We start from the raw sequence: 26,714 nt of genomic DNA on the forward strand, positions 1-26,714 counted from the left end.
AAAACCTAGCATCGAGTTACTCCTCTAGCAAAATCACTATTTTGCCTTTATGACCTCAATATATGTTCCTATGCTTGTCACAAAATCGGTATTATTTATGACTGTTGATTCCTACAGCACCATAGATAGTACTTTACAAATGAATACAAACACATGTGAATTAAGTGTGCAATAAAGCAAGGAGAGATGGTGATGCTGGATGAAAAAAAATAGGTGTTTAAACACAATGGGCAATCCTCAGCTGGTGTAAATTGTCATAGTTTCGCTGTGCCACAATTTACACCAGCTGAAGATCTGTCCCAAATATCTTTGATAATTAGCAAAGTTGTTAATGATGAAAAACCTGAGATGTATTTGGATTTATGTTCTTGAGGTTGTCCGCATTGTGAAATTCCATTCTGAAGAGCTGGAGCCTTCTCTTCAATGGGAGTTTTGCCAGAGCAAAGAGTGCCGGATTGGGTACTGGGGCAAGAATGGTATCTCACTTCAAATCTACTCGGAGGTTCACAGTTGGACCCAGTGTAATTTTGAATCTGTAGTTTATGGTATGATTTTTTTGCGTTCTTTCACAAGTAGACTGAATTGTTATTTGCATATGAATACAGCCCCCCTCCTGCAAACACGTAGTACATTTGTAATTCCACTGAATTCCAGATACTCACATATTCAATCACTTGTAGGACCAAGGCCGTAATTCACAACTTCAAGTGCTCAGACACCACAATGAGGGGTATGGTGTAAAAACCTAGAAAAATCCTACAGTTTACTGGCGAGAATTAAGATTTTTATGCCATTGCCTTGTAATTTCAAATACTAAACTCAAAGTATTTTTATTAATTGTGATGGACAATTGATCTGGTTTAAGGTTTTTATTTGACCAGAAAAGGAATCTGTTTTTTCTCTAAAATTGAAAAGTATGAACTATGTACACCCAGGAAAGCTAGAGGCTCACCACCTGCCCACATCCTTGTTACAAGCAGATGCAGAATGACTGTCAAAACAGTAATTCCCAAACCTCCAGGATAATAGAGAATACAAACACAAATAAATGCACCTTTTGAGTGTGCTCCTGTTATCTCACATTCAAACAAACACCATGATGTGATTATGATATTCATATCAAATTTGGTGCTTGGTGGGGGTGTACATGTCACCTCCTCTGTCTTCAAAGATGTCAGCAGAAGGGGCTCAGCATGTCTAGTGGCCTTTTATCCTCAGGCCCCACAACATCAATTTCAAATGGTATGAGCTCTGTGTGGGGTAATGAGCTCCAGTTATAGCGATGAGTCAGATATCTTTCTGCAATGTTTTTGTGAAAAGTCAGTGACAAATCATGCACTGCCCATAGCCCAATGTGTAAGTGTGGCATATAACTGTCAAATACTGATATTTATTTCAAACGTGTGAAAGATGCTTGTCCTTATCTAGGACGAGGTCCAAGCCTGGAGTTATAAAACAAAACATTTATCGGTGATCTACGGGCAATGAAAGTGTCTGAACAATTTTGCAGCGTGACAACCACTTCTTTTCTCACTTGAACGGCTAAACACTGGCTAAGTCCAATTTGGATAAACCTTCCCCCAAACTCAGGCAAGGAACACACGCGTGTCAGCTCCCAAGGGAACGAGGGGGGCAGTATCTGCGCTGAAAAGACAGGGTTAGTAAATAAAGCGCCTTCTTAACGCTATTATGGCTGCTGCGACCCGCCAGTGCTAAACAGTCCGCATCGTATGCCTGAGCGCGTCCATCCCCCTGCAGGGAAATTTCAGCCAGCGGAGGAATCGTTGCTGGGGTGGAGAAGGGAGTTGATGGCAAAGGCGGACAACATGTGGCACAGCAGGGCGGCGCAGGGGGACTGCCAGAGCACCAGGACTCCGAGGCTGCCAGCTGGGAGGAGGGAATCCCCCATCTCCGGGCGATGTGTGTTTGTGGCGGCGGGAGGGAGGCCCTCTGCTCCTGCGGATCCACCGGGGAGGGCGCCAGCAGCTGGGACGGCGCCGTGGCAGCGGCTCCGGGAGCTGAGGACACACACACGTGGGGAGCCGCCGGGGGCCGAACCCCGCGATTCCACGTGGCTGGGAGGAGGTGGGATCCGGAGGGAAGGGGAGCCGTGCTGAAGCGCGGGGCTGCCCGGCCAGGGACAAGCCTTTCTCGGCTCACGCTGGCGCTGCGCTTCCCTTGTTATTGTCTCCTCCCCAACTCGGCCACTTCCCCTAGTTTCCAACTTCATTTGTCTCGGGCGGGCGGGGGCGAAGAAAAGTGCAGCAGAGAGAGGCCGGCTCCCTCCGTGTGGCCCCCCGCCCCTTTCTCCTTCCCCTCCTTTCTTTCTCGCTGCGTCTGTTTGCACTTTAGCTGATCCACTAATCCCCCGAGAGAGCCTATTTGTAGTGAAGAGTATCTATAGGGGGCGAGGCCGGCCCATGTGGGTTTGTGTCATTGGTTTGCAAAGAGAGACCCCGCCTATTGCCAAAAAAAAAAAAAAAAAAAAAAAAAAGCGAGCGAGCGAGCCCCTACCTTTCCCATCCACTCCGCACAGAGAGGCGGGGAGGCCAGTGCTGAGTCCTTCCACCCAGCGCCGCGCGGCTGGAGCCGCCGCCAAGGACTTTTGGGGTGTTTGGTTTTTTGGTTTTTTTTTTAAAGAGCCAAGTTGAAATTCGCATCCTCCTCGCTCCTGCGAAAGATTCTTTCCTGGGGCTGCGGCTGCCCCCATCCCCACTTGGAGCAGCAGCTCGGAGGAGGAGGGGATTAAGTTTGTGTGTGTGTGTGTGTGTGTGTGTCATTTTAAGGTGGATCTCAGGCAGCAAGAGCCCTGGAGAGAGCGAGAGAGAGGAGGCGATCGATAAAGGGAGAGATGCGGCGCTGAGAGGAGAAGGCTGCTGCTGCTCCTAGCTGGGGGGCTTTGCTCCCTGTGGATATTTGGAGCCAAGGCAGAGGTAAGGGGGGAAGCGGGGGGGGGGGGGGCAGGATATTTGCAATGAAGGGCTGGGTTGGTGTGTGCTCTCTCCCTACCTGCAGTCTTAATGTTTGTGCCCGTGGTGGTGTCCATGTGTTTTCGCCTCACTGCGCCACACAGAGCGGGGGAAAAAAAGGACAAGGGAAGCCTGAAATCTGAGGACATCTTTGGTCATATCCCACCCCCCCTCCCCAACCCGGCTTTAATCCGCCTGGAGAGCGCCCCTGCTATACAGATCTATTTACAAATATGTACGGAGGCGGGGATGTTTGCAGGTCTAGTTGCTGGAGGATGCAAAACTACCAGATCCAATTAGAACCGACGAGGGGGGTGGGTGGTGTGTGAAAAATATTTCCCCGTGCCAGGGGTGTGTGCGCGCGTTCGGTGTGTTATTGTGCTGATTATTGTCTTGGCTTGAAACATCGCTGTGTGTGCGTAATGCCCTGCGATTGATCATGCATGTATGTGATGCAGACTTCGGAGCACGCAGGGACAAATATGGGCCAGTGGCTGAAGCCAGAGAGCGAGTTCAAGCCACCAGAGGTAGTAGTGCATATATATATATGTATATATATATTTGTTCGGGGGGCGGAGGGGACGGGAGAATGACAAATCTTTAAATTGCTTCTCTCGTCCTCTTCAAATCTCCCCTTTCCAAGAAGCTCCCCCGGTGCAGCCAGAGAATAAGTGAAAGACGTTAAATGAGGTGAAGTGGAAATCTTTTGTTTTGCAGGGCTCTGCATTGTTTACTTAGTGCTGAGTATGATGGACAACATCTGCCAGCAGATTAGCAGGGTTACCCACGGTTTGCAGGGCTGCCAAAGTCTCGGCCAAGACAAGGGAGGGGGAGGGGGGCGGAGGAGAGACGTTTCTCACTCAGCCTTTAATACAGCCTGGCCTGGGACTTCCTCCTTTTGCCCACACGCTGGAGCCTGCACTTCAAGTCTCCTTTCCTTGTGCACTTTTCGGTGCACTTCAAGCCGCAATCGGAAAGTTTGCCTGGTGCAAACAGTCATGATGCTAACAATGGCAGAGTTGGGTCGTGGTGGGCGTGGCGCGTCGCGGCCCCTTTATGCATAATCCGCCAGGAGAGTAACGTATTGATTTGGGTTTGGGGGCTTGCTGGAGCCTTTGCAAAGTGAACGTGTTTGGCGGAGTTTATAAAACAAATACTTCCAGAGTTGGGGGAAGGGGGGGGGGGGCATGAGCAACTGGAGGGAAATCCGGTTCATGGGCACAGGCACTCTGGAATCAATCGAGTTTGGAGGGGAAAGCCCAGAGCTTGTAAAATACGATAGAGACACGTTCAATCGGCTTCGTTCTGGAGGGCGGATTGAAAAACTCCTTTCCAAGGAAGCGTCCTGATTAATTTCCTTGTAACATTGCAACGTAATGCAACATTTCTTACCCCGCATGGATCCCTAAAGCGATTGGAAAGCTGGTGCGCCTGCAGTCTAGGGTAGAGCCGATCAAAACATCCCTACTCTCCATGAAACGTACTAAATCTAGAGTGGGATTGTTTACAGAATAAGGTTTCTTATTCAATAACTGGCACGTAGTTATCAGTGCTCCGCGTTCAGCATTTCGGCGTGCTGCGTGTGTCAGTTTGTGCCTCACAGTCTGCTGTGTGTATTATTTAGAAGCGATCTTGATTGTTTGGTGTTTAATACCACTGGCTATCCTCAGCAGCCTCGGTAACCATCTTTTGGTGCTGTTGAAATGAAAATTAAGTACAGTTTTCCAGAATGAAATGCCTGAACGCGTTGGAAAAAGAGTTCACCTTTTTGATAAATAATGCACTGAAGAATTAAAATGCAGATCCGTCACTGTAGCAATTCCTCTGGACACATTAGGGGATTCTGTGTTTATATATAATATTAATCATCCTCTCTGGACATATACCTTTTAGAAGGAAGCACTATTATTGCATTTGCTTCATTCAACTTGTTTGTATTACAGCAACAAAGTTTGTGTGTTCTTTTGCACTGTTTTGTACAATAGAAGATGCTTTCTGTCCCACTGTACACTAAGGTTCACACATTATTTGAATTATGTTCCATATAAGATCTGCTTGTGTTTTGTTTTTCTTGTGTGTACTCACTACAACTGTTATAGTCCTAGGAGAAAACAAATCTTTTTTTCATGTAGTTTCCGTAATCTTTGGACAGTAAAATACCATTTTAGTTTTTTTTTTTCCTGTTGCTTAGGCTTCCTGCTTATATGCGTGGCGCTTTAAAACAATTTTATATTGTGCATTAAAACAAAATTGTGTCTCAGCCTTTACAGAGCAGCAGTGTGTAAATGTGTGCTGAAAAGCTAGTTACTCTGTATAATTGAGCCTGAAAGAGCTTGTTCTTTTAACAAAAACTAACTAGACATGGAGCTGAAATAAAGAGTAGTCTTTTGTCTTTCAACAAGATTGCACCCCTAAGGTAAATCCTGGATGTGGCTTAATGTATTACACTTTGCCTGATACTGTGGTGCTGTCCTTTTTATTACACCAGGAAGAAAGTGTAAGGAGATGAAGATTTCAAAATAAAACAAGACAAGTCATTTCTTCTTTCAAATATACTTAGTTGCCTGTGAAGTTGCAGGCAACCAATGAATACATTTAGCCCTAATTAGACCACTTTAATTGTTCACACATGATCAAATATAACGTAACCTAACAAAAGAAATAAATATTTACGGTTCTGTAGTGCATTGAGGGATATTTTATATATGTTGATCATATATTTTTGGTGATATTAGTGAAATAAATAGAATAAAAGATGTCTAGTGCTTATTAGCCTCTGTGACCAGGTATTTCCATAGGGAAGGCAGTTTATCAATTGGCATAAAAGTGCAGTTATTGCAGATTTGTAGAAAAAATGCTGTACTTTTTAGTTTGTGCAAGTTTAGTGAATAAAGTAAATGGCAGACAAGTTGTCTAGTGACAGAATATTTTTGTTAGTCTTTTCTTCACTGGATAAGGGCAATGCCCGCTTTACCATTCTTTAAAGGTTGCTTCAATAAGCAAAACTGAAGACAGTCTCATTATAGGAGTGTATGCTCAAAATACTATGAGGCATTTATGATTATACAGGTGATTGTTGTAACACAGGCATGTCACTCATACTGTAGTAAAAAAATATGTTTAGTGATTTGTGCGTATTTGTAATCTTTTAGTACCACAAAGCTGATTTGTCTTCAAACTTCATGGAGTTGCCAAAGTGAAGTGATTTGTACAAATAGCCATTTCATCTTAAATAAGGGCTTATATGTTTTATTACTAAACTTCTTACCAGACGGGTGGCATAAAGTGGCTATAAATGGTAGTATATGACATCTTACTAATAATTGATATAATCTATGAAAAACTTGTATTATTAATGCAGGGCAATATTTTTAGACAGGAACTCTTAATTTTGAAGGCTTTTGTAAACACTTGTTTGTCATTAGTAAGGTGTAGGGGTTTGCTTTCATGGTTTTACAAATACACATTAATTAGTAAAAATTATTATCTATGTAGTTAAGTGTCTTCACTTTCTTGTATCGTCAGTGGCTACATTTTTATTTGCATTCTGATTTTTAGAAATAATTTCTAAAATGGAATCAAATATGGTTTATCTAGTGAGGGAGGTAAAATGTACATGTTTAGAAATAGAATGCAGTCACTTTAAAAAAAAATAACGTTGACCGTGGGATTTAGGAAGTAAGTAGTTTGTCAGCATAGAGAATGTTTTTCTTGTGAAACTTTATAATGTAAAATTATGCCATTTTTTCTTTTAAATGATGAATTTATGTCTTGCAATCAAACCACCAGGCTTTTAAATCTAGTTTTCTTTATGGCATATGCTATTTAGAATCCATGAGGTCCAGCCCAATAGGATCCCTGACACAGAATGACATCCTGCAGAGATCTAGCACTAGAATGCTATTTGCTAACAGTGCATTCCTATCATGAATCAGTTTTGAAGGCAAAGTTGTACCCTTTGCACTTATGCTTTTCCTAAATGGAAAATTTTTAAAGGAGTTTACAGTAATGGTAGAATGGTGGCAGTAGCTTTCATTTTTAACACTGTCATTTCAGTATAGAGAAGTTGTCACCATAATGTATGTGATCATGGCCTGGGTCCCAGTGTTAATAATCTTTGTATCAGTAAAAACATCAACCTAAATGTGCTGTGTCCTAGACTGGCTACAAATACACATTCATTAAGTCTGTGGCTGGTGAAGGAAATTTGTCTGCCAGACTGGATACAGTTGAAATAACACTTCTGCAGTTCAGCTAATATTTCTGTAAGAATGTGTACAATACAGTTTTTTAAAGTAATTAAATCAGGAGTTGTTTGATACATTGGAAAGGGTAAGTTAGTTTTAACTAAAAGTGACAAAGTACAATACATTTTTTGGATGGCTTGCACTAGCCATGAAAGTTAGAAATAACTTGACTTGTGCCAAAGTAGTGAAAATGTGCTCCTATAAACTTACACTACTCAAAACTTTGCTATGGGCATGTTAAAATACTAGAGTGTGATACTGTTGTGAAAAATTGTAACAGCCTGCTAGGTCTTGCATTTTATATTTGTTGAGGATTCCTTAAATTATACTATATCTGAACTAAGTTAAATAATTGTGGAATATAATAAGTAATGATGATCTTTCCCTGGATCTTTGACGCTAATTTTGATGGAATATGTGAAAGAACTGGGTGAAAGCTCTTTCCTAATATATTCACAGCGTCATTTGTAAGACCGCATTTGATTATTCGTCGCAGTTTCAGAATAGAAGACGTCACTGTGTCTTTAGTTCCTGATTTAATGGAGACTAACCAAATGTGATCAGTGGCTTTTCAATGATAACACTCTTAATTTAGGGCCTATCCTTGCTCCCCTTGAAGTCCACACTCCCCATGGATTTTTAATAGAAGGATCAGGCCCTTCAACCTTTTTGTCCCATCTGTACATCCTGTATAAATACATACCTGTCATTTAACTCTTTTGATGTAAATTACTATTCCACTAAGGGCATTTTGTTTTTAGGGTCTGAAAGGAGAAATGACATGAGGATTCACATATGCACTCAGAATATGCAGTAGGGAGAGAGCAGGGCTATTGTTAGCGTGAAATGAGCATAGCAGAAACAAGGGGCTGTTTAATCCCTCTTCATTCTATCAGTAGGGAATGGGGTGAAATTCTGGTTCCAGTGAAGTCAGTGGGCATTTTGCCACTGACTTCAATGGGACAGGATTTCACCCTAGGAATTATAATTTTGTTGACAGGTATTTGTACAATGTTACCTGGCGCTTTAAATTCTGATTCAGAAGCGCACACTGTCACTTTCATGCATATGTAGTTCTAAATGAACGTGAAACAAACAGAAGAAGGAATAAGAGACAAGTATTTCCATTGCAATCAGTGGTATTCTTCCAGCAGTAGAGAGGGGAAGTAAAAACAGATAAGATGGGTTTTAAGGGGAAGGCTGAAAAAAAGAAAATTAAAGATAAAAGCGAAATATCCCGTGTGAAATGAAAGTTACTGAAGTGAGGCCTTGAAGGCTGAATCTTCTGTTTATTGACATTGAGCAAGGTGAGGAAGTTTGCATCATCAGTGTGCTTCAGCCCCACCAAGGTGAGAATATCTTTCAGTGTGAAAAGGTAGTGTGGTCTCCATGCCTATTCATGTCTTGGCATTTCTGATGAGACTGCCAGAAAGGGGCCAGACAAAAACTCCCCTGGAATTCAGTTGTAGTTTTGGGTGTGTAAGGACAGCAGGATAAGGTCCAAAATTGGCAAATTTATGTCAGTTGTGATGGTGGTTTTTATGATGTTGACACCCATCCACTGGGAGTTGGACCAAGAATACAAACTCATTTCACACAGGGAACTATTCTAGTTAGGAACAATCCTGCTTGTATACATAACGATATAGTTACTCTTTTCTGTATTTTCTACCCACATTCATTATACTAGGGACTGTTTGCTTGCGAACAGGCTCTATTTACCCAGGATTAAACATCTGTTGCTGTTTTTTGCCCCACCCCTGACGTCATAATCCTGAGTGTGTGATGTCACATAGTTTATCAGTAAATGATGGTGATGTTGCAGACAGAAGATTATGACTTATCTTGGGAGAATAAACAGCAGGGAAAGACAAAATCTTAAACAAAATCTTGTTTTCATCGTTTTTACTAAAGAAAGGGGAGTAAATGTAGACAGCATAAGGCTGCAGATAAGTAAATATTCTGAACTAGAATTTGTTACAACTTTTTCAGGAGACCATCAGCACCTCTTTAAAAGTCTCATTAGTTCATGGTTGTGCAATGCTTTGAAAAGTATATACAGTGCTGTGTAAGTGGTAAGTCTTGTCTCTAGGCCACATCCCTTTCTCAGCACGCTGCCTGAACAACTGGGCTATGCACTGTGTTCCACCGTTTTGCGGGTGATGTCTGGTTGTGCGGGTGATGGGAGAGAATCCTTTCCCATTCTCCCAGGCCATGGAGCCCTTCATAGGAGCTCTATGGATATATGTCTTTTGTGCATCTTTGGGTCTATGTACTTGCACATTCAGTGGCCCTGCTTCCATTTCCTTCTCCCCTATCCAGTGTGAACAGATGATCTGCTGCAGCTGATTACAGCCCGTGGTACACAGGAGGTTTGCATCCTTATGTGGCCTCTGCCAAACATACATTGAACAATATTAGTTCCATTGTGTTCAGGCCCCTCTGTGCCTGGAAGGTGGGGGGGTTGGGTGCAAATTTGCCTCTCTCTGTGCTACATTTAAAGCCTTGCTTGCAACAATTGTGTTCAAACTGCTGGATGAACTTTGCTATATACTGCTCCCTTCACATTACAAATTATGGGGCTGATTTTGGTTGGGTAACTTGATCTGGGAAGGGTCTTCTTATGAATAGAACTGGGGGGTTGAAAAAAAATCAAGGGGTGAGGAGAAGTGTAGGTGGAAATGCTGGCAAATTTGACATCATTTGTGCTCTGTTGTGTTTTGTATATGCCTGGCTTTTGTTTTCTGAATTTTCCGCAGGATTATTTTCAAAAATTAATTAAAAAATAATTTAAAATTAGGACACTTTTGAGGAAGAAATACCACCATGTGACTAAGCTGACCTGATTGAGAATTTGCACAGAGATATGAACTTTTCAAAAGGTTTACGTTGGTTAGATATGCAGTTTTGGTTTGAGCCCATCTCAGCTGGTAACATGACATTTGCACATACAGACTATATAGCACATGAACATAAAAACCACTGTTAGCTGCATAACCAGTGGTTTCTCCCCAGTAGCAAAGCTGTGGTGACCTAGAGGATATCTATTAGTGGTTGTACCAGTTGCTTCTCTCATTCCCCTTAGTGTAACAATTTGCATTAAAAAATTGATAACAAAGAAGAGAGGTATTTCTTTTCAGCACAAGAGAGTATCTTTAATAGCTGCATTAAGCTGCAAAAACTTACTTGTAAAACTCCTTTCAGTTCTGACATAATAAAAGAACAGAAATTGTATGTGTACTGAGTATCTCATTTAGTAGCGTAGCAATATGGTCTTTTGAAAAGGGCGTGGGAGTCAGGAGACCTGGATTCTAATCCCAGTGTTGCTGTTCATTTGCTCTGTAACCTTGTTCGAGTCACTGATTGTTTAGATTGTCTGTCTCTCTCTCTCTCTCTCTCATGGGTTAGTTCAAACTAAAGTTTTTTACTTCAAAGTTATCGACTGCTAAATAATTTTTGAGGTACTTAATACATTTGTAAAAGTTTGTGAAGTGTCTGGACCCTCCCCATGTGTTTGTTCAAGCATATGAACATTTGTGGTTTACCTGGGGACAGATGTGTGGGGAGTATCCTGATTAGCCTCTACAAATATGTTAAGTACCTTGAGTTATTAATTTGAGGTAAAAAAAACTCTAGTGTAGACATACACTATGTCTTCATTCAGGCATAGCATTATGGGGCCCTTATCTCAACTGGGGCTTATACAGTAGTACCTAGGTAGGCTCAGTTCCCAAAGGATGTTTATGGCTCTTGACATCAATGGAAACTTTGCCTCACTGAGTCACTCAGTCTTAAGCCCGGTGTGTTGCTGTAAGTATATTTGTTTTACATTCCATTATGTGCTGCACAGAACAGTATACCCCTCTCCTGCTTTGCATGGAGCCCTTTCTGTTTGGTGCACTGGTGAGAGCAGGGCACTGGGCCACAGGTTGGACAACGTTTAATTAATTGTGAAATTGTATACTTGGAAGAGTGGTTTCAGACATGTACGTGGGGAAACTTGTGTCAAACTTGAGTCTTACAAAACCACCTTTAAAATTTTTTTGTTTCGTTCCGAGTGACCAATCTTTTGAGATACCTGATCTTCGGAAAGAGTGAAAGTAAACATCAGGCAGAAATAAATGCTGCTTGGGGACTGAAATGTAAATTCAGTTAAAAAACAATCTACAAAAGTCAATAATAGATTTTAATAATTAAGTAAGTTTTTAGGTTTATTTGTTTGAAGTGAATCTTCCTTGACTCTCAAAAACACAGAATTAGGGCAGCGGCTGTGACAAAGATCATGCACAGTTTGAGCCTTGTGCTTCAGTGGAGCCTCATTTGGGTTCTGTGTGGGCATAAGGGTCTGTCTCTGCTGAGTCAGTTGCAAGATTGGAGGCTCCTCGCTTCACCTCTCTCTCTGAATGTCCTTTCTCACAAAGGACATTGTCTCATTTGGACAAAAGTCTGAAATGCACCAGAGGTGACTGTTAGAGATTTAAAACAAATAGATATTAGAATAACCCCAGAGGCTTGATTTTCACATACAGGACTCCGCAGTTGCTCTAGCATGTGTAAACTTGTGTAATGTTGTCAAACAATCAATTGCTATTTATTTGCGACAATGCATACCAATTATTACTTAACTAGACCCCTGAAGCAGTGCGGTTAGAGAATGTGTGCAGTGGAGACATAATGTTTATGAGAAGCCAAGTGCTTTAACAAGACTGGGAATAATGTGGAATGATTCGCTGTTACTAAAAATAACTACTATTAAATGGATGCTGTCCGGGATATTTTTAGGCCCTGATTCAGTTCTGAAAATACAGCTCTCTTCTGTGCTAAGCAAGTCTGCACAAAGCCACAGGAGACTCTCAAATAAGCCTACCTGGGTTTACTCAGGCCATGTCTACATTTACAAGCTGCTTTTTTGTTTTCTAAATAAAGAGACAGCAGGGTTTTGTGGGGAGGAAAGAGCCAATGGAGAATAAGAGGTTGGGCAATGGAAAGAGATGCCCAGTATATTCAGGATAAGGAAGGAGCTGGAACAGTGACTTTTTCTTCCTCACCCCCAGAACCAACTTCAAAGAGAGGGCAAAGGAGAGAGCCCCATCCCTATCAACAGCCAGAATGGTAGAGGGGAGTATAGAATACCCACACTTCACCCATCAGCTAGGAACGGAACTTTCCTCTACCAGGCTGAGGAGGAAAGGGTTTACAGTGCTCTGTCCTTCCACGATTGACAGAGCCTGGGTGATAGTCTTCCCTTAGTTAGCAGGAATGGGGTAGATCCCTTCCCTCTTTCCCATCAGCTAGGAGGGAGACAGTATGATGCCTTGCTGTATCCTGTTGCTTTTCTGGGATGCTCTGTCTCTGCCTTCCCCCTCCCAACCAGCTGCGGGGGGGGGGGAAAGGGGCACTTTCTAGGGAATTGTTTTGGCAAACCCCCTGACTGGGATCCCAAGGGCTGTAGAACTGAACTTTGGCTGACTGTAATTATGCATTGCTGTTGTAAAGCGTTCAGCTGGTGTTAAGACTTTTATGCTTCCCGTTGTATGGCCTAGAAAGGGGAAGTCCCAGGACTTATATTTGAAATGTGACTGCTAAACCGCACAACCCTACCAGTGCCTAATTTTGTTATTTCAGAGGATCTTTGTTCTGGATATTGAGCAGAGACTTTACCTGCCCTGCTGTTCAGGCAAGATTTGTGGGGTGCAGGGGGGACATAAAGAGACTCTTTCTAACATAGCCCTTAAGAATATGGCCTAAACTGGCAAAAGGCAGGAGTGTCAGAATTATGGCTGAAATTCTATCTCTAACCCCACCCTGCTGTGTCTAGTTATTGCAGAAGTCTCTGAACAGTGGGTGATTTTTTTTTTTTACATACAGTACCATATGTGCTGTAATACCCAGTGCAAACAGGGTAGATTAACAACAGGTTCCCCTCTTTGCCAGTTTCTTGGTTTTTATCAGTTTACCCTTTAGTTTTATTTGTCTGTGTTTTTTTTATTTGTGTTAGTTGGTGGAAAAATGTAAATTTCTCTTTAAACACGTGTAACACTAAATACAAGAGACCTTTACAAGGGATAATCAAAAATAGATTTTTGCACTTTCATGATGTCAAAACTTTTTGGTGGGAATGGCATATGGAGAGAATCCGATACCAATTGGTACTTTGATCCTAGGCCATTTACCCCATCTGAAACTTGAGCAAAAATTTTAGCCCAAATATTGGGAGTTGTATTGAAAAGTTGACCAATCTAAATTAAAGTTAGACTAATCGGCCCCAAGATTAAATTCAGATTCTTATGTGTAAAAGTGTTTCATCTGGTTTCCATGCTCTTGCAGAATATCTGAAGCTTCTGTAACTTGGTGTATGTTTGCCATACGTTTTAGCCGATGCCACTAGTACATACTATATTATGTTTTCAAAAGTGTTAAGATGCAGCACTCAAGGTGAGAGTTTACGTACCTGAAAGTCAGAAAATGTTCGGTATTAGGGTATCCTCGTTAACCATGTTTTTTCTCCTTCCTTTTTTAGTGTATATTATAACAGGGTCTTTCATTACATGATCTCACAACATATATGAAATGCAGGAATACAAAATATATGTAATGCTAAGATTACAGAAAGAAGTGGAATTCTGTTGTACATCACTGTATTATTTGCACCGAATGTTCCATTCTACCCTTTGCTCATTTAGGCTATGTCTGCACTACGAGTGTCATTCCCAGCTCTTGTAGACATACTTGTGATAGCTCTCATCTGAGCTAGGACACTAAAAATAGTAGTGTAGCAGCGACAGCAGTGGTGGAATGTGCTAGCAGCCTTTAGTATGTGCCCACAAGGTTTAGGTGGGTTTGTACTTGGGGCTGCTCTCATGGTGCCACCGCTGCCACTATCCGTGCCGCCGTGGCTACACTACTGTTTTTAGTGTGTTAGCTCAGATGAGAGCTAGCACAAGTATGTCTACGTAAGCTGGAAATCTCACCCTAGCTCGTACATAGCTATAGTACAATAGTTATGATCACAAAGAGGACTGTGGCAAACTAAAAGGTATGTAATATAATGTGGTACAAAAGAACAGCCTCTCTTTTTCTAACGTTAGAGGCACAGATGTAGTATTTTTGTCTTTTTTTGTGTGCAACAAATGACAGTACTGCAACATATGAGTGCAAGGGGATAGTTTTGAGGTTACTATATATACCTGAGCACTTTCTGAATTTCCTAACTTTTGTGCATTGACACTTCTGTTTTAATGCATTGATAAGTTTTTTTTCCCATATGGTTTCTTGTGCATTATTTGAGAAGAAAAAATATGAAAAACAAAGAGATGAAACAGTTTTTGGTGATGGAAGGATGAAGTATAAATCCTGCATTTGGAAGAGGCTCCATAGGAGGTGGAATTACAGTTGTAGGCTGATCCACAAAAAGCAACTCACAATGTATCTTCTCAGGCTTCTTTTCTTTTGGGGAGGTGTCTAATCTAAACGTGAGTATGAAATCTGATTAAGTCACAGCCCATGATGGTCTGGCTGCAGGTGACTCTGTTGTTTCTGTGGAATCCTAGCAGCACCGTGTATCAGAAGCTGGAATCAAGCTTAATAAGTCTCCCATAGAATAATGCAGAGATACTGGACAAGCCCAGGGAGTCAGTACTTGGTTACTTGGCAAGATATCAAACAGATAAAATTGCATGGGGCGGAATGTGTGACGGAAGGCTACATAGGAAAAATGAATTTTGAAGAAAGAGAGTGGTACAGCAGGATACTCCCAGATGAGGGCAGCATGAGGAAATCCAGAGTATAAAGATCCTGGTGTCAAACCCACTGGATTCTTGGGAAGCAGCCACGGCCATCGTGCCACACCAACACATCCAGTTATTGCGGAATTCACAGACTTGGGTGGGCCAGCTTCTGGGGTTCCGCAACCTGCTTCCTGATTGGCCACATGACCTTGACTCTGATTGACTGGTGACCATATATAAACTTTTTGCTTCCCTTCTGGCCTTGTCTGAGCAACAAGCCACTGCCTGTTAGTTGCTGCTTGGGCCCTGCCTTGTTGCCTCACTTGACCCTGCCAGCTACCTCGCTGTACATTCTTCTTGGATTGGATCTCCTGGCTATCAAACCTCTTATGTGAACTCTGACCACTGATCTGGACTGCCCTTTGACCCACCTGCCCCCTGAGTATTATACAGAGCTCCTTGTGGGAAGCGAAGACAAAGAGACTTTATCCTATGACTTGCTGAGCATCCCTCAAATCCCATTAACTTTAATTTCATTGAGAATTGAGGCCACAGCACCTCACAGGAACAGGCCCTTTGTCACCACTTCCCACAATTCGCTCTGTGAATTTCCTCATGCCGCTCCTTATTCTGAGAATATCCTGCTTGACCTGGTACACCGTGACTCTTCAGTCTCTTTCTTGAAAACTGTTCTTAAAACTTCCTTTTTCCATGTAGTATCCCTTCGCTTACCTCCATTCCAGCCTTTGTTCTGGACTTTTTCAAGCTGTTTATGCATTTTTTTAAAAAAAGTGTCTATTTGTGGCAGTACAGCCAGTATTTTGAAACATCGGTGCATAATAGGGCAAGATGGTCATGAATATAAATCAGAAGCTAGGAATTGTAGAAATTTGATATGGGAAGTCAAAGAACATGAGGACAAATCTATGGCTGGAAGAGTTAAGGACAATAAGGAGTATTTTAAGTGTATTGTGTACAAAAGGGATCCTAACATTTGGTTGGTCTATTACTAGACTGAAATGGTAGAATTGTCAAGAATAATGCAGAAAAGGCAGACGTAATTAATACGTATTTCTGTTCTGTATTTGGGGAAAAAAAACAGGTAATGTGTTCATATCATATGATTAAATAATTTCCATTCCAACAATAACTCAGGAGAATGTTAAACAGCTACTAAAGTTAGACCTTTTTAAAATCAGCAGGTCTGGATAACTTGCATCTGAGAGTTATAAAAGAGTTGGCTGAGGAGCTTGCTAGACCATTAATGCTGATTTTCAGTAAGTCTTCAACAGTGGGGAAGTTCCAGAGGACTGGAAGAAAGCTAATGTACCAGTATTTTAAAAGGGTAAATGGTATGATCTGGGCAATTAAAGTCCCGTCAGCCGGATGTTGATCAGAGCAAAATAATGGGACATCTGATGCAGAACTCAATATATAAAAAAATTAAAGAAGGGTAATATAATTAATGTCAATCAACATGGATTTATGGAAAGTAATATACTTAGACTTCTGTAAGCCATTTGACTTGGTACCATATGACATTTTTATTAAAAATCTAGAATGATATAAAATCAACATGGCACATATTAAATGGATTAAAAACTGGCTAACAGGTCTCAGAATGTAGTTTATAAACAGGGTATCATAATTGAGCTGGTGTTTCTAATGGAGTGCTGCTGGGACTGGTTCTTGGCCCTATACTATTTATCATTTTGATTCATGACCAGGAAGAAAACATAATCATCACTGAAAGTTTGCAGATGACATACAGATTGGGGGAGTGGTAAATAATGAAGAGAACAGGCTGCTAATACAGAATGATCAGGATTGCTTGGTAAGCTGGACACAAGCAAACATTTTGTGTTTCAATATGGCCGATTGTAAATGTATACATCTAGGAATAAGGAATGCAGGGGGCCTCTATCCTGGGAATAAGAGACAGAAAAATATGTGGGGGTGTGGAGGATGGAAGATCAGCTAAAGATGAGCTCCAAGTGCAATACTGTGGCCAAAAGGTTGAATGTAGTCTTTGGATGTATAAATGGGAATATTGAATTGGAGTAGAGAGGTTTATATTACCTCTGTATTTGGCACTGTGATGACTACTGCTGGAATACTGTGTTTAGTTCTGGTGTCTACAATTCAAGAAGGATGTTGATAAATTGGTGAAGGTTCTGAGAAGAGCCATCAGAGTGATTAAAGAATTAGAAAACATGCCTTATAGTGATAAACAGATTGAGCTCTTTAAGTGTATCTTAACAGTGAGAAGGTTAAGGGGTTCCTTGATCACAGTTTGTAAGTACTTACATGGAGAAAATAAATTTGATAATACAGGGTTTTTCAATGTAGCTGAGACAGGTATAACATGATCCAGTGGCTGGAAGCTGAAACTAGACAAAATCAGACTCACAGTGTGGCACAAATTTTAACAGTGTGTGTGTGTGTGTGGGGGGGGGTAATTAACCATTGGAACAATTTACTAAGGTTTATGGTAGAGTCTCCATTACTGCCATTTTTAAAATCAGGATTGGTTGTTTTTTCTAAAAGATGGGCTCTAGTTCAAACAGGAATTTATTCAGGGAACTCCTAAGGCCTGTGTTATTAAGGAGGTCAGACTTGGTGATGACAATGATATCTTCTGACTTTATCATCTATAAAAGATTGACATTTAAATGAAAATTGCTAGATTTCCACAAGTGCTGTAGACCTGCACCTCCAGTCTACTTCAGTAGGATTACTCACATAGGTAAGGCCTTCTCACAAGGGTAAGAGATTGCAGAATCTGTCCTTTAGTGAATAACACTTAGTAAAGATCTCAGGGCCTTAATTTCTGCACTCTTCTCTTTGCTCAATTGTTAAGTCCTCAAGAGCTCAAACATCTCAGTAGCAATGAGAGTGATGAATTATCTGCAGTGTCAGCACCTGGTAAATACCACTGTGGACTCAAACAGACAAGAAATTAGCAAAGGTCACATTCCCTATTTGAGACAACACATGTCAAATGTGAACTTTCCTTTTTTAGTTTAAGTGCAGAAAGTGTCTGGAAAAATTTTTCTTACTGGATTGTCAAGTAATTTACACAACTGAATGAACTTGTTTAAACTTTAAAACACTTTTTAGCTGCCATCATAATTGGAAAAAAACTCTCCAGCACCCTTGGTCAACTTTTGAAAAAAGGTACAAATGGCTGAAAAGGGGTCTAAAATGGATCTTAATTTTAATTAAACTGTGATAGTCTGACCAATGCAACAAAAACAGAGTGTGTGTTGCATTTTAAAACGAATAAGTACAAAACAATTAAAAATGAGCAATTTAAAACCACGGTTCAAGTCTTGTAAAGCGAGATTTTGAATAGTGTTACTTATGTCTGGGCATCTTTCCAACTGACAGGGTAAGAAGTTGGGTTTTGAGATTGTAACCTTTTTTATGCACTCTAAGCTTCCTGAGACTCCACATAGTATTGACATCAGACTTTATCGTGCATCACAAGACACTGCATGAAGAGCACTCTAGGAATGTTTACATCCTTTTTTTTATCTACACTCTGTGCCTCTGAGCATTAGCTGTTGAGGGTGAGGCTGGTGTTATCAAGAGAGACATTTATTTTTAGTTTAAAAAAAAATCACACAGCTGGATTTCACTTACTCCACTAAAGCTTTTGCGGCACTAAAGCTTTTTGTGTGATACCCGTTGAATATACAGGAACTGCATTTTAAGTCTAAAACTTGAACATATTAAAAGCAATGAAAGAAGTAAACCAGATCAAACTGTGATTGGATAAACAATAACAAATACTGATGTACGTTGTAACTATATAAGTAATTCAAAATATTTGTAGACTGCACAACTTCCTTTCTTTACAGTAAAAGCAGCAAAGAGTCCTGTGGCACCTTATAGACTAACAGACGTATAGGAGCATGAGCTTTCGTGGGTGAATACATGTGGGATGCATGTGACATGCATCCGAAGAAGTGGGTATTCACCCACAAAAGCTCACGCTCCTATACGTCTGTTAGTCTATAAGGTGCCACAGGACTCTTTGCTGCTTTTACAGATCCAGACTAACACGGCTACCCCTTTGATACTTTCTTTACAGTGATATTGGAGCAAAATATGAACTTGTCATTAGAATTAAAAACACAATAGTAAAACAAACATATAACAAATCTTGAAGACATTTTAGGTATTTGGTTTTATATGCATTAGTTTAAACAAACAAGCACCACATTAATCTCAAGATTCATGCAAATGAAATAAACCTTTAAGGTTTTATTATATTTAGCCAGAGTACAAAGTAAGGCCCATCTGCAAACAGGTCTACTCATACGCATACAATTACTCATGCTTAAGTGTTTGCAGGATCATGGCCTATTTACAGTGTTAATAATTCTTAGTGCAAAATGGCATAACTGGATACATTTGTAATCGGGATTGTGTTGGTCTGACTAGTGAAAGTCATCAAAGGGCTAAAGACAAGTATACTCAAATGCAGAATAACTTGCAGGTTGAATGACTGATAGGACTCTCAGCTAAGAAAAAGATGTGTATTATTAATCAGATACTGTGGTCAGAAAAGAGCGCTCACAAGATAAAGGCCACATTCGTTGACTGTTGTTGACTACAGTATGTCAGGTGCTATTCACAGAGTTGGCACTAGACATCTATTTCTGTAAAGCTGCACTGCATTTTTATGCCTCTTTTACAATAAAGATGTGACTGCCAAGATCCTTTTGGGAAATGTTTTGAGGGTTTTGGTTTCATATCATTAAAAGCCAAATATTCCTTTGTACAATGCTCTTGCCTCTTACCATTTTGTTCATATAATGGACGTGACAAACATAAGCCCAGTTTTTTTGATGTCCTAGTACTGAACTTTCTTAAGAAGAAAATATAAGACTTAGCTGTATTGAAATGATCCAAGATTTTTTTTTTTTTTGGACTGCATTTGGGCTTGGATTAGTAGGGAATTGACTGAATGATATGCCATGTTTATAAAATCAGGAGCACCTATCTATTTTCATACAGATCTCTTAATAGAGATTAAACACAAAATAAAGCAGAATGCATGAACAGTGATATTCCCAGAAGCAATATTGCAACTTGTATGCAATGTAATTACATTTTGTACACTTGCCAATTAAGCAGTTGTGCTTTAGAGAAAAATTACCTTCGAGAGATTGAAGAAAAGCATCGCAGAGCAGTAAATCAAATCAAATATATATGTATCACAGTATTTAGTGTATGCAGTTAAAATTTAAAAACTTACTTCTCTATTCAGGTGACACACTGTTGGTAGCATGCATAATGAGATTCTGTGTGTGTCATGTGGCTTTTTTGGAATAGATTGGTGAGTATTAAACCATTTTGTATTTAAAATATGACTTTTTGGGGGAGCCTGTTGACACATGGACCTGAGAGATGCAAGCAATCGCATCTCCCTACCTATTCCACCTGAGCTTCTTTGCCTCCCATCAAATAACCTGGGTCGGGAACTAACTAAACTAGTAATTGGAAAAAGAGGGAAACTCAGAATTAACTCCTGGATCTATACCACAATTCCCATAGAAACTGGAAAAAAGCAAATAAAAACAGTGAGCAGGAAGAAATCTTTTAAACTGTGCTGGGGATTTGGTTTGTTTTCCCCCCACTCTCCACCCCAATCCTTTTGCCTGTTTTCAAACTTAGCATAAGTCAGACAACTGGCATGTGGCATGTTTTGTAGATGGATAAACAGTGCCACACACACACACACACATACATGTATGTATGTGGCAGACAGAGGCTTCAGTATGTATTGATAGCCAGCCAGCAACTTATTTAATTTACTGTGTCTGGAGAAGGGAGTCTTCTATGCAGAGAGACATCCATGTTCCATTTGCGTGCTGCACAATGCTCAGCTTTATCCTCCAAGGTGTAAGTTAGAGGGACAGATGTATGTATAATTCAAACATTTCCAAACTCTGCATTAAAACGACGAGATGCTCAACAGTGGCTCCAGTCAGCAAAGTCCTTCCAAATATGATACTGCCACTGGCAGATCTGAAGATGTGTACTGAATACGTGCTGGATTGTGGGCGAGTCAGATAAAGAAGAACAGTTTTTGCAAGAGATGGATATGGATATATTCTCATTTGCCAACGTAGCAAAGGATTTAAACGTATAGCTTTATTTAAGGATTTTTTCCATCCTTGATACAGGCTTAGTCTGAATATTCCTGTCCTGCTGTATGCCTGGGATATTTGTGTACTCCCTTAGTTAGTCCTACCTATCTCAGGACACATCCTGTCCCAGTGCTCAGTGCCATCAGAAATAGCTTACCCATAGATACAGGTGTTTCCTCTTTCTGCTGTCTTGTACCCGACTTGATGACTGAGACATTGTTCTCACGTTACTTCCGAGACATTGATCAGATTTCTTTGTGTCTCCACAGCTAGGTGGGAGATTTCCCCTTCCTCCCCGCAACCCCAGTAAAGAAGCATCTGACTCCATGTCACACCTGCTAGTTAAGTATGTCTTTCTTGTTGGTCTTGATCTTCTCCTAGTTTGTTGACTAGCTGGTTGAGGAAGGAGACTCTTGAATGTGTATGTAGGATGAGCAGATTCATCGTCTGATTGCAAACCTGAGAAAATAAGACAAACTGTATGTTGGTGTCCATTGGACAGTGATATTCTGATTGATGGCATTTCAGTTTAAAGATAGTACCTGCAGATTCCGGTTGTTTTAATTATGTAATATTTATATTGTGGTATTCCCTGGCATCCCAGTTGGGACCAGGGTCCCATTGTGCTAGGCACTGTGGAAACACAAAGGAAGATATGGCACCTACTCTGATGAGCTTACAATTTAAGAACAGTTTCCACAGTAATTTCCTGTTCTAAATAATAGGGGGAAGCTGTGCTATCTCAGATACCACAAGGGCTGGCTTTAACATTTTTTGCCAGGCCTGTGAAGCACTAAGCTAGCAGCTTCCCCCTCCTCACTTCCTTTAGAAAAAGTATTACTGGTTCCTATACATACTCCTCCCAAAGAGAAGGAAATAAACTGATGTTTGTCTATCATAAGTTGCACCCACAATCCTATTTTTATATTTAAATAGAAGTTGGAAGTTGTAGACATTCAGGATTATAAATCTGCTTGTACTAACTTTAGATACCCAGGTTTGTAAATCCTGCTTTATGTGACTTGACAAAGGCTACCGAGGCAGCAGGTGTCAGTGCTACCATCTGAATCAGTCGATCAGCCCACTAGGGCAGGCCATACTGCCTTACATGCAGTTGAGCTGCCTGTCCTTGTTTCCAGAGGGGACTCTGGCTGCTCAACAAAGGAGATGTCTCAGCTGCCGTGAGCAAGCTGATCTGGAGCTTGTTGGAGTCTAGTGCCAACCCTAGTAACCTAGGCAGCAGTGCCCCCTACAGTTGTGAGCTGATCTGGAATCTGCCTAAAAATAAAGGACCTCTGGCTATAATTGTCCCAGACCACAAAAGCCAGCCCCGGTAACTTAAATCAGTGACAAGATTTCAGCCCTAGTGATCAGTTCCAATTTTCAAGGATATCTTTGTCAGAAAGAGACTTGGAAATTCTATTTAATGAAAGCGGGGGCTCCTCTCCTTATTTCTAAGTCCCAGGATTAGTGGAGGCCTTCAGAAGCTGTCTGTGTGTCCTAGTGTATGGTAACTCTTGGTGAGTGTTGAGGTTTTAATGATAACCACTGTAACATCATCACAGTTAGAGTGGGAAAGGCCTCTCAAATCATAGGGAATATAATTTAAAATTTTGATTAAAGTTAATATTTAAAATTAAATATACACAAGTTAAGAGGGAAGGTACTGTACATCTGGGGTAAGGCTTGAGTTATGAGAGTATCGGTTACAAGGATCACGAGATACATACATATCACATAACCAGCAAAGACCCAGATTGGGGTGCGGGAGTTTTTAAAGCATCAGTGGATAAGTGGGCTCAGGTACGCTGGCCCAGGGAATGTATTAAGAGTCCAAGTCAGTATCAGTGTAGCGAATAAGTACATGGGTGGGATGCGTCCCTTGGTTCGTCAGGGAAGAAAGTGGGTTATTTCCCTAGTTGGCGGTCTCGATTACTCAACCTGTATTGACAGTGTCCCGTGATGTCTCCGGACCACCTGATGGTGTCGGACACCATGAGCTCTCTCATGAGCTGGGCTATTAGACATTGAGCTTAGCCAAAAGGCCAAGAAGTGAGCTGCTAACATAACTTGTGTAGGGATTAATCAAAGAACATTGAATCTGTTCAGAATGTGGCTAACTTGCTGGGGCATTTGGGGCAGATCTTAGAAATCAGAAGTAGAGCCGTAACAATGGTAAGTATTCCTGTTACTTAAATAAAGTTTATTATACTAGCATCTTTCCTATGGTCTTTTTTTTACCTTTCTTATAAACTCAATAAACAGCCAGTGTTGGGGAATGAGTTTCTAACAGATGTTATACTAGCACTTCCAAGAGCTTTTTCACCCGAGGATCTCAAAGCATAAATAGGTTCAGTGAACTGCCCAAGATCACATATCAAGTCTGTGTCAGAACTGGGGAAAGGATCCATGTCATTTGATTCCCAGTGCACTGCCACAGTTAAAGTCAGCTTCTGTGTCATCAAACAGGGAAGATGTCACTTTGTTTTGAATACCGTAAAGCAGAACATACTGAAGGGAAAAAAATACAAAAAAACCCCTCAGAGGTAAGATCAATTAGAATGAGCTTCAGAAGATTCTGGTCACTCATCTAGCAACAGTTACCTAATAACTCTAACGGGATTGATGCATCATAGATTGGAGTTTCACTGTATTTCAAAGATGTTATTCCGTCATCCTTTATGTGCTTATACATAGTATGTATGTTGCAGCTTGTGTTCATTTCTTCAAGTGGCATCCAGGTATTTGGAGTAGAGGAAAAATCCTGCTTAGCAATGTAATGAAATTACAGGGCCCCTTATGTTAGGGATGCATCATCATTTTCATTATAATGCCCCCCTTATTTTAGGGATTTTATTAATTTTCCAGTCCATAGCGTGCTCTATTGTGCCAAGTTTCCTTCTGACAGTCCAGTTTTATTAGAAACTTAAAAAAAAAGCACCAAGAGATTTTTTTGTTAAACTATAGAGATTTAAATTTAGAAGCACTGCAGTAAGTGGGAATGAACAGGAATTCAAACTAACACTCAATTCTTTTATTCCTTTTTGAGATGTGGGTGCATTTCTGAGGTGTAGTGCCAGTGAAAGAACCCAGTAATTGGGTTTTATGATCTTGATCCATCAAAGGCATGCTTAACTTTATGCACTGTGAGTAAGTCGTGTGTCAATGGGACTACCCAGAGTGAATAAAGTTACACATGTGTTTATGTCTTTGCTGGATCAGAACTTAAACTGTTAACTCTTTAAATGTTAGTGTATATTTGTGAACATCACAGTGTGCTCTGTTATTTACAGGGTGGATAAATATTGGATGAACTTCATTGGAAGTTGAAGGAGATCAGCACCTTCCAAGATATAACTAGTGCCTTGCGGGATTGGGCCATAACTGTCACCTTCAATGTAGCATTTGGATTTTTGGTCGAAGAATGTTGCACCTTTCTGATTCTGATGCATACCTTTTGCCTTTTGATGTGATTCCTTTTCTGTTATACAGCATATGTATTACAATACTGCATATGTAAATTGATTACTGCAGTTTTTTCTCCAAGTCTTACGCATTTGATTATTCAGGAGGCTGGCTGTTGAGTCAAGTTTAGTTGTGTGATGTTTTATTTTTAGCTCGTTGCGTCTAGCTTTTGTATTGACCCTGTCCATCTTCTGTCGCATTACTTCTGCCCCTTTTCAAGACGATATGAAATAACATAATTTGACGTGTCAATATCTTTGTTTGGTTTCATTTATCCATGTCATTTACGTTGTTCATCCCAGACCCGAGTTAAAGTCAGTTGTTCATGTTTTTCAGTATAAACACTGAGCTTCCCCTGTATTTGGCGCTGGTATGGTGTGGTCTTGTGGAAGATTACCAGCTGTCTGAATTATGATGCACCATTAACATTTGAGCTATAAGGAGGAAAGACAAGCAGATGAAGTGTGTTTGATATTAATGAGGGCTAGTTTCAGGAAACAAGAAATAGATTCATAAAGAGGGTAAAACCTATGCTGGCTACAGCAGTCCTGCATGAATGTCTTTTGCAAAATATTTCCTGGCCTTCTCATCCAATTAATACCAGATTCATTCCTGACTTCATTTTGCAGTTGCATTTCTTGCGGTAGTGTAGCCATTTTTTTAGGATCATGTATTCACAGGGGGCTTGATTCTCCATTGCCCTGAAGATTGTAATGTAATTTACATTAACATTCTGATCTGGCAGCATTTTACACCAACCTTACACTAGTGTAATTGAATACAAAAGGTGCAGGACAATGGACAATTGGACCGAAGTTACTCTTTTTCCCTGTACTACCTCCGCCACCACCCTATTGTCCTCTGCACTTATCAGTACAACTTTAACAAAAGCCTCCTTAGTGGGAGCAAATAAGCATAGGTACAATCCAAGTGTTAGAAGATCATTATCACAATGGAATAATTGCATTTTGGTACTTGTTTTGATTTGTTAGCTGGAAGATTAGTTTAAAAGCAGGAATGAAAATGAATTTGTTGTGTAGATGATTATTGTAGTCTGCAGAAGGTTATTTATGGATTTTTACTTACAGTACATCTTTAAAGGAATTCCCTCTGTGACTTATGTAGCAGTGCAATTTATGGCCTTTCAGATAGGCTAAGTAACTAAATAAATAATTCTATTGGCTAGAACTGAAGGAGGAGGAGAAATAAAAGGGAAGGCCACCCTGATTTGTTGGCTTTAAGTTTCAGTTGTGGAAAGGAGTTATTTAAATTTCCAAAACAAACAGATAAAAAATAATGCATGCTTTGCACTGGAAAAATAACCTGACCCCAGTGTCTTTCACATTAATCATATCATGTTACTGCGGGAGAAATGCTTGCATAATCAGATACACTGCAGGGTTTTTTTGTTATATAATATGTTTTAAAATAACTAACTTGACACTTTCCCCCTCCTTCTGTTTGCAAATCAAACCAAAACAAAATGAGCAACAAAAGATAAACTGTGCGTATGTTGGGAATCTAAATATTGAGGTGCTGCTGAATGCAGTGGCCCTGTAGATGTTTTAGATGGACGTAAAAATGGGAGTGGTGTGCTCAGTTTAACCAGCAAGCTTGAGGGATTGTGTAGTTTAAGGGCCAGCTGCTGATGAAGTTAGTTGCTGACAGGTCATAGACAAACTTTGAAATGCAGAGAGGGGCTTGATCCTGCCACTGGAGCTCCTGGAGATGTTGTGGGGGTTCCATTTGTGGAGGACTTTGCAGGAAGTTAGAGAAAATTCTGGCTATAGGTCATATATTCTGCTGTTGAGTTTTAACTGGCTACAGAACTCTCAGTTGCTAACTGTTGAGTTCTAAGGGCTTAGAGGTTAATTGTGCACAGAAAAAAAGGGGTTTAAAAACATATAGTGCGTCACTCAGGTTTACGTTTATTGACTGATTTGACTGTATTGATCTAAATTCTCTGAAATGCTGGGCCTATAGAGCTGCACTGGCTACTCTGTTGAGCCCTTAGTTTTGATGTCTCCTCTTCTGTGCTAGAAAATCATGGGTTGCTAAAAGTGTCTTGAAATAAAATTAGCAGCATGATTGATTGCAGAAGAACAGACAAGTTTATTCCCAACTTGTGGTTTTTTTGTTTGTTTT

At 40.6% G+C, this 26,714-nt stretch overlaps 1 protein-coding gene across 3 annotated transcripts in view; it reads left to right on the forward strand.

The window, feature by feature from the left end:
* Window positions 1–2,529: 2,529 nt before the first annotated feature.
* The window catches only part of CTBP2 (C-terminal binding protein 2), a 225,327-nt gene continuing 201,142 nt past the window's right edge, over window positions 2,530–26,714 (forward strand). For 2 of the 3 annotated variants that reach the window (XM_054034398.1, XM_054034397.1), the window contains exon 1: window positions 2,530–2,933. The gene's annotated coding sequence lies outside the window, so the exon portion shown is untranslated. Of the gene's footprint in view, window positions 2,934–3,440; window positions 3,497–26,714 lie in introns of those variants that run through there. The other variant, XM_054034399.1, reaches the window with a different exon arrangement.

This window comes from Malaclemys terrapin, chromosome 7 (genome assembly GCF_027887155.1).
Source record: "Malaclemys terrapin pileata isolate rMalTer1 chromosome 7, rMalTer1.hap1, whole genome shotgun sequence".
NCBI lineage: Eukaryota > Metazoa > Chordata > Testudines > Emydidae > Malaclemys > Malaclemys terrapin.